The sequence below is a fragment of the Tigriopus californicus genome, chromosome 9 (genome assembly GCF_007210705.1).
Source record: "Tigriopus californicus strain San Diego chromosome 9, Tcal_SD_v2.1, whole genome shotgun sequence".
Taxonomy (NCBI): Eukaryota; Metazoa; Arthropoda; class Copepoda; order Harpacticoida; family Harpacticidae; genus Tigriopus; species Tigriopus californicus.
In genome coordinates, this window is record NC_081448.1 from 14,009,996 (window position 1) to 14,018,598 (window position 8,603).

Genomic DNA, 8,603 nt, shown 5'->3' on the forward strand with positions numbered 1-8,603 from the left:
TACAGCAGAACCCTTCCAGCGTTCGTGGAAAATACTCGTACAATGCCCACGTTCTTTACTAGATTCCATAAAAACCAATAACTCATACTCACGGCTAAAATTAAGGTTAATGGAGGCAGCAACCTCTCCAAACTTATTCTTAGCCTTGACCTTGTACAAGCCAGCATCGCTCTCGACCACGTCGTTGAGCTCAAGCACCACCAGGAATGTTCGATTGGGGGTCTCTTGGACCCGGACGTAGGTCCGATCATCCTCCGAAATTTGAGAGTCTCCCCTGAACCAGTACACATTGGGTTGAGGGGAGCCAGCAAGCTCACATTCAAAGATTAACCGGTTGCCATCGTCCTCCTGTCGGAGTTGAGGCTTGTGCACGAAACGCGGTGCGTAATTCTCCGCACTAAGCGACCCCATTGTTCAGGTCTTTTTCCGTGGGGCAGGAGATTAAAGGCCTGGAACAGATGGAACGAGGAAGAATGAGGGATGAAGCTGACCAGTCTTGTGCGTGGGTACCTTATTTGAGGCGGGCGTTATTTTATGGTGTGGCCTTTTGGCCCGGCCTTGAAGGCCAAAATTCGATGACTTGTCAGCGGATCCAATGGAATGTTCCACCAATCACCTAGAATGAGAGAAATGGGATCAGATCATGCTTGCTCCTTGAATGACCAAATCAGCTTGAATCTAGCTGTTTTAGGAGCTGTAACGGAAAGGTAGTCGTCAGGTTTTATGGACGGACATTTCGGCGAGATTTTCCCGGTTGGAAGTAGGTCAGTAAGTGAGAATGGGTTTGTCATCATTGCCCACTTTGCCTCCTCTGTTAGATATCCAAACAATTACCCCCCTTTTCCTCGTGTCCTTTACCAATATAAGAGTGCTACTTATCATAGAGCCTCTCATGTTAGAGTAGGTCGCTCGTGCCAAGTTTCCCCTTCTTTTATGAACGAAATCAACGAGCATTCCCACTAACACCAGACTTTCATGAAGCTTTTTTCATTTCCAAATCATTGCCAAAGCTAGAATATATCCACTCTTAACCACATATCTCTCTGCCACTCTCGAGTTTCCTAATGGAGAAGCAGTAAGGGGAAAAAAACTTTTGGGGCCCTGAATTTGAGCCGTCACGACAGAGATTGCATTTGACAAATTGAACTTCTCCGAGGAGGTTTCCCCCATTATTTGCCAACAATAAGAGGGAAAAAGGCAAGCGAATAGCGAAAGGACCATCTTAATGCACCCTAATAGACCGAGTTTGCTAGCGTGCATCTTCTTATCGTACCCAGCGGGCTGCCTTGTCATGACTGCCTGTTACGGTGGACGGCCTTGGCAAAACGACGGTTCTTGTCCGTTTAGATTGGGGAAAATCAGAAGAATTGCCATCCGTTCGTTCGAAACTTTGGCCAAGTTCTATGTCCTGAACTTGTTTAAGGGCTATGAGCGTCAAATTTACTCTTTGAAAGTCTTGTGTAGTCCTTGAGGAACTTGCGGGATGTGTATTGCTTCCCTGTAATTGCCTTGGTCCAGGTCATTCATGGCCTTGTGGGTCGGTTAACGGTGGAGTCATAATCAGGGACAGAGGTTGTGTGTTTGAAGGTCATTCTGGGGTAATGATAATAAAAGCTGGGTCGTGTTGGCTTTCTTGGAAAAACTTGGCCTTATTCGAAAATTGGCTTGCATGACACCGAAATGCATTGTCCGCGTTGTCAAAGCTCATCTGATGCGATCCTTTTTCTTTCGAGTTTTTCCTCGAGACCTAATACAATTGAATGGATTTGTGTCCTCAGAAGAAGCTTTTTTTAGGGTTGACACAGATATCGATAGCCCTCTTAAAAGTTGAAAGCATAAATAGGAACTCTTTAAAGTGATGAGGAAATGCATTTTCAAAATTGATTTTGTGAGAATCCAACACAAGCGATTTTTGCCTTGAATGTACGTTGACTACGTTCCATTGAAATAAAGTGAAGTGACCCATTTACAAGCGAGCTTTCGTAACATTCAGATTTTTCAAGTTATGAGAATGGAAACTCTCGTAGTGGGATAGAGTAGTGCTTCGTCTACCATTTCCGACAGGCGAGACTGTGTGTATGTGTGTGTGTGTGTGTGTTCTCGGAGCATGTCGAAGAAAAAAAATGGAAAAGAAAAGATGAGTGTGTTTGTCTGCCGGGCTGAAAGTTTGAAGTCTTTTCTCATTCCATGCACATTTTCAGATATCGATTTTAAACGTTTCAACACCTCAATTGTTTGACATTCAGCTCGACTTCACATTAGTTTAGGGACAGCTAGAGCCATGGATCTTCAACGGCATCTATCCCATTATGTTTTGATTCTGAACCAGGCCTAGAATTGTCGGCCTCATTTAGGCCCATCAAGCACATCTATCCATCGTACGTATTTTTTTGCCTTGGCGTAGGATCGCCCTAGGCTTGAATGGAGAATGCCAGGGAGATGTCGGAGAACGAGAGATTCGAAACTTCACACTCCAGGTTTTTTTGCCATTCCGGAGTCATATCCTTGTTGGCAAAAAGTCTTTGTATATGTGTGCAATTTTCTTGGCCTCGAGCCAATGGGATTGGTGCAACATGAAAACCCCACCTCTCTCCGTTCACGGTGCCATCTACATCAAGGCTTTTAAAGATCAACAGGCCGCCTCAATTGAATTGGTTTAATATCCTCGTGTCATGAAGTTTCGAGAAGAAAATGCTTTTGTCAAGGACAGTACTCGTCAGTCATCGTTTCATCCATGATTGCTAATCCGGTCATCCAAGGCACAAAGATGAGTTTTTGCCAGGATCTGTCTTCACCTAATGCGGCCTATCGAATACCCATCAGATTGTGAAATTCCCCCTCAATACGAGTGACGATGAGCATGATCATAATAATGATTGCTTGGCCTTGGGCCCACACTTGCTAGCAAGGATCAAGAGAAATGGAATGTCCCCCTCTTTTGGATTGGAAAGCATCCAGATTAATCAATCGGTTGTCGCGTCCATTCCCTTCAAACGCCCAGCGAGGTTAATTGACTAACGAGACAAGGGATACAAAAGGAAATCTCTGGCTAACTCTAGAGTAGAGAAAGTATCCCAAATGTCGTGACATCGACCTCGAAGAGAACACATTGTAGTAAGTGCTGGAGCATTTTGATAGGTCTTGAACAAAGTTGAACAAGTTTTGAGGTTCAAAAGGTTAAAATTTTGGATTAAAAGCGAAAAAGAGGGTCCCAACTTTCAGGGCCTTCAAAGAATGTTTCTTTGATTTGGAACAAAATGGATCACTTTTAGCAAGAATGATCATGCTCTCAGTTCCTTTTTGTTACATTTAGAGGAAAGCTCAATGCCCCACTGTAGTGTCGTCTCAACATTTTGGGGTTAAGTTTAAATTAGAATTGAATTATTTCAACTCTCAAAACATGATTGCCTACACATCCTTTAACTAAATCAACAACGATTTTTTTAGATATCACCTAAAGCGATTGCATTAAATGCTCTATTGAACCTTTCGAAGCTCAAGACTTCTTATATGAAGGAGTGGGAATATTTGAGTGCAATGCATTTAAATCCATGTGGAAAGTGCATTCCGTCTGCAGGGATCTCATTCAAGAGAAAGCTCAAAAATACGAATACGAAATCTGTCTTAGTGGATAGTTATTTCGGACTCCATCTGAATGGGACTTTGAAGCAGTTTCTGCCTCTCAAATGTTCAAATTCAGCAACTTGAATGTTTAAAATCAAGGTTTATGGTTTATGTCATTCCTCCTTTAATTTTAAGTTAGTTGCGAGTCACTCCATCACGATTAGCTCTTAGCAGTAATTTATGAAGCAGTTTGTGCATTTGCGATTTGAAATTCGGTAGTTCCTCGGTGTGCTGCACAGTGCACATTTTAAAGAGCACAAGAAGGTGTCGCAAATTAGAAATTGGATAATTTTCCAGAACTTCATCCACTCCTTTTATAAGCGGTTAGATAGTATCTTTGGCAATGAGCTCACTACTATCTGCCTCCGCTCTTAAATAAAGCAGCCAACTGACGGAAAAGCATTAAGACATTACAAGAGAGCGAGTTCACGAATTGTTCTTGGTTTCTTTATCAGGATACGAGCTGTCCCAGAGCAGCAACTTTTTAGCAAGTAGCCACACAATTGCCCAAAGAACAGTGAGAATCCAATGAAGCGAGCAAAAGGTGTGAGAGTGTGTCAAAGAACGCTTGAAAACGATGGATTGGGCCGAATTATGTCATTGCGAACGAGACTCTGGGTTTTGAGGGTCTCTCCTGAATGCCACACGTGGTCATCTTTAGTACTACATAGGGAATGACTGACCAAGAGCCCAACAGCTGACATTGAAATCATGCTGAGACTAATAAGGCACAAAGTTAAAGACTCCCCGACGAGATTTTTTTTAACTCAAAGTGGAGATTGTTTTTGATGGCATACAAGGAAGGCAAGAAGACGAGTTATTTTCAATTATTGTATGCATTTTATACTGGTGCTTGATCAGGCGCAGAGAGTCATTGCCTCTTCTTCTCCGCCCATTTTTCTTTTAATCAGAATGAATTTTGTCCGATGAATCAAGACTTGTTCATGGGACATTAAACACTCTCTTACACTCGCTAAAACGGTATTTCGAGCAACTTCATGTCCTATTCACAGAATAGCGATGGCCAATTGAAATCAAAGCACCAAAATTGAGGCCCAAAAATACGTGAATGGGCATGCATATTTCATTGAAGAGAAAGCAATGCTCCTGCTTCTCCCCTTCGAAAAAAAGCTCACTCCGCTGGAAGCAAGGCGTTTCTACGTCGGCTAAGCATGAAGAAAACGAAGAATCACTCCACGAAACAGACAAGAAGACCAAACTTTTCCACATTCCATACAAAAACACAGTCCAGTCAAACTTTCTGATTCCAACACAGACAAAACCCCACTCAGGTTAGGGCCAATTTCATTTCAGCAAGTTTTTGCACTTAGAACATGCTCGAGTGCTTTGAAAAGTTCCGAGTTGCTTTGCCGTACCCACACATAATGGTGGGGAAACCAAATGACGTTTAAGTATATAATGATAGAAATAGTAAATGAGGTGCACTTTTAAGGGGGTACGTGTTTGGAACAAAATGTGCATTATGAAAATGATTGTATTGCATGAATTTCATTTATAGTGCATAGAAGCAATCTCGACCCAATATTAAACAAATGAACCATGAGAGCTCTGACTACATGCCAAAGTACAGCAATGGGTAGGATCCCCAACAAAGCCAAAAAGCGTTATCGAAATCCCCCCTCAGATGAATTCTTTTCGATTTGATGGCAGTGGAGCCGCCCAAATTGGCATGCTAAAAGGACCTGAAAGCCTTTGAAAATGGGTTCCAATCATTTTAAAGGAACGGAATGGAGCAATTGTCATCCACCCACCCACCCATCCGTTCCAATTTCATACCTGGTCCGAATGAAACGAGTCTCCAAGAGGACCCCTCGCCCTTTGGAGTCGAATAAATGGAAGATTTTCCTCGGTGATCGAAAATCTCGATTTTTCTATCCCAGTTGGCCTCAAATTTTCACCTCAATTTCCCACCACTATTCCATGAATTAACCACCCTTCTCAATCCCGAAGCTCTCTCAGGCTCAGAATATCTGTCGATCCCCTAGGTCGTTTGTTCCCTGGCTCTCTTGCGTTCACAAGCCAGCCTTTCTCCCCAAGACAGCCCGCCCAAGAGAAGCGTACTGCTAGCTAGCTTTAGGTGGGGTAATTATTCTCATGGGCTGTGGCAGGCCTGAATCTCACCTGGGCGGCACCGAGAGGCAGTGTCCTCTGGTGTGAATATGCGGAGTAAAGGCCAGTGCCTGAATCGAGCCTTGAGCCAAGAACACTTTCCTTTCGAATAGTCTAGATGGCCTTGCCTAATGGTGGGTGAGTGTTCTTGCCATGGAATGATCTCAAATCATCACTGTTCTTGTCCATTGGCCTGTCGTTGTGCCCAGAGAGCTGACTTGCCTTCTTACCTCCCCCGGCATTCCTGTCTTGGGTGGGAAGTTATGAGCTCACTTTTCGGGTGGACAACGAGGGCACATGGAACGCTCCTTGCAAATAGTTGAGTACTTGTAAATAACATCCCCATCGATAGTGCTTTATGATTTGCGCTTGTAATGCAGAATTGTGCTTTCATTTTACAGTTGCGCATATTGTACCACGTAAATGATATATTGCAAAGGTACAACTTCGCCATGAGTTACTTGAGTAAAATTCTTGATTTTTAGGATCGGCAGTATTGCCTGGCAGATTATGTGAACACCGAGATTGGGGTCGGCCTTTTGGGAGGACTTGTGTCTGAAAGTGTGGCCAATGCTGCCTGGCGTCATGAATGCCGGGCCGAAATGGAATGCAGTGGAAAATCCGTGAGGATCGAGATGCTCGAAAATTATCCAAGGTTTGCGATTATCAAACACGGTATAATCGGATGATCTCATGAAAAAGAGTGACCACTCGACATTCGTAACTCTCAATATGGCAGGGAGAGAGGGAAGGGAATTAAGGTGGTCAGGAGCTGCAATCGGTTATATTGGTATTGAGAACGAAGACAAGAAGGAATATACGGAGTTTGAGTGCATTTCAATCAACTTCAATTGGAGTGTCTGGCTTGTCGGCAAGTTTTTTTGCTGTTCACGCCGACGTCAAAATCCTCACGGCCTTTGCATTTGAGCGGACAGAAACTAGGTGAAAATAAGGCGTGGGCCTCCTCTGAACAAGCTACTCGTTACTCAAATGTGTCATTCAAGTCCACGATCTATCGGTTGTTTTCTAAATGCGACCTTTAGATGGAGATCTCACGGCTCCTTAGAGAGAGAGGCAGAAAAACCATGAAGAGCCGTATCTACAAGCGCTCAGGCAGGGTCCAATCAAAATACATTAACAGTCCGGTAGTTAGCAAGCATGTCAATTCAAACCAAAATGTGGTCCATCTGATGCTATAAAACTCATTTGACCATGAACAATCCACGGTATTTAAGCACAAAAATTTTTTTTGGGACATGTCAAGTTGAATGAGGAAAATGCTTATTATTCATCTGAAAAATTAAACTTAGGTTTTCAAACTCATACTGAATCATCTTTAAATCAAGTCACAATTATTGTAAAGTCTCCCAAAATTGTGTAAATGTTAATGTTTTATTCAGCATAAAGCATAAAGAAAAAATAAGCTGGAGCCCATTGCCGGGCATTTTCATTGGTGCCTCACTGTGAGTGGTGGGGCATGCATGGAGGATGGTGGTGTCGGTACTTTGGCACCTTATGCCGAAGATTACCGTCTAGTATAGATACAATGCATTTTCCGCCAATGAATGCTAGCCGCATCTGTACGAACTTGTCTGTGGATGAGCGTCATATGTTTAGCCATTACAGCGGATGTACCGATGATCACCGTGGAACAAAGGATCCGATGCTCATTTTGCCCATGGAAGTAGACACTTTGCTCGTGGACGAAAAGAACCAATGCTCAACAATTGCTTCAAAAATCTTGTTTCCAGTCATTTCCAAATTTTTATACGAATGTAATTTTTTCCCAATATATGATTTGTTTCCCGATTACCTGATCTTTCCCTCCCACGGGAGGGAATATTCCATATTGTAAATTGCAATGGTGTGTCGACTCTGATACTCACCGCTCCTTTCAATTCATGCTTTCCAAAATTCCATTCTGTATATATGTACTTTACTCTTAGTGCAATGAAAATCAAGTCATACATAGACCGGCATCCAACCATGTAACACTGAAGAACTTGTCAGATATCGCAATAGAGACGAAGAAAAATGGAGCAAAATAAAGTCTAAAGCACAATAATTGCTAGAAAAAGGTATCCATTTGGATCTGAAGTTGATTACCATGAATTACCAATTTTGATCCTCACTACATTGATAATATTTGTGGTCCTCGAACCCATAATGGGACGTCCTAATAGTATACATAATATATATGTGTGTCAAATCTTAATCCAATGAGACCCAAACTCGCAATAAAGTTTAAAAAAAAAAAATATTTGATGGCAAAAGTGAAAACCTAATGTTCGGGATCCCCATAATGCAAACGTATGTGAAAACAATAAGAAACCATTAGACTACCTGGTGTGATTGCTCATGCTCATACTCATTATTCTAGTCACTATCTATATAAACCCGTTCTAGTCAATAAATAAGACAGTCATCTCAATACGCTCCCAATGAGACATGACATGGCGCAGTCGGTTTGGCCGGCTGCTGCCCTCTGTCCACTGTGTTGCTCTCCCCTTTGGGGATTGAGCGTGTCTCCTCATTTGAGTGATGTGGGGGAGAGGGCCACGCAGCTGGCAAGAGTCTTTCCGTTTTGCCTGTGTGGAGGCCAGTTGCCCCTTGTGGAGGCCAGATGCCCGGAGCCCTGGTCTGTGGATCGCCCACTGGTGTGCCTGCCAGTGAGGAATGTCGGCCAGGGCGTGGATTCCCCACCCGTGTGCGGATGGCTCTGTGGTTACTTGGTTGGTCGTGACCCCCAATGGTGTGGCGACATCGTGACCCCCAATGGTGGGGCGACATCGTGACCCCCAATGGTGGGGCGACATCGTGACCCCCGATGGTGGGGCGACATCGTGACC

The 8,603-nt window shown here is 43.4% G+C and overlaps 1 long non-coding RNA gene across 1 annotated transcript; it reads right to left on the reverse strand.

The window, feature by feature from the left end:
• Nucleotides 1-89: 89 nt before the first annotated feature.
• LOC131887446 (uncharacterized) lies at nucleotides 90-5,671 on the reverse strand. The gene is made up of 3 exons (XR_009374036.1): nucleotides 5,422-5,671; nucleotides 511-616; nucleotides 90-449 (listed from the first exon to the last, which is right to left on the reverse strand). It is a non-coding gene; the product is annotated as an uncharacterized LOC131887446 (long non-coding RNA).
• Between the last annotated feature and the right edge of the window lie 2,932 nt (nucleotides 5,672-8,603).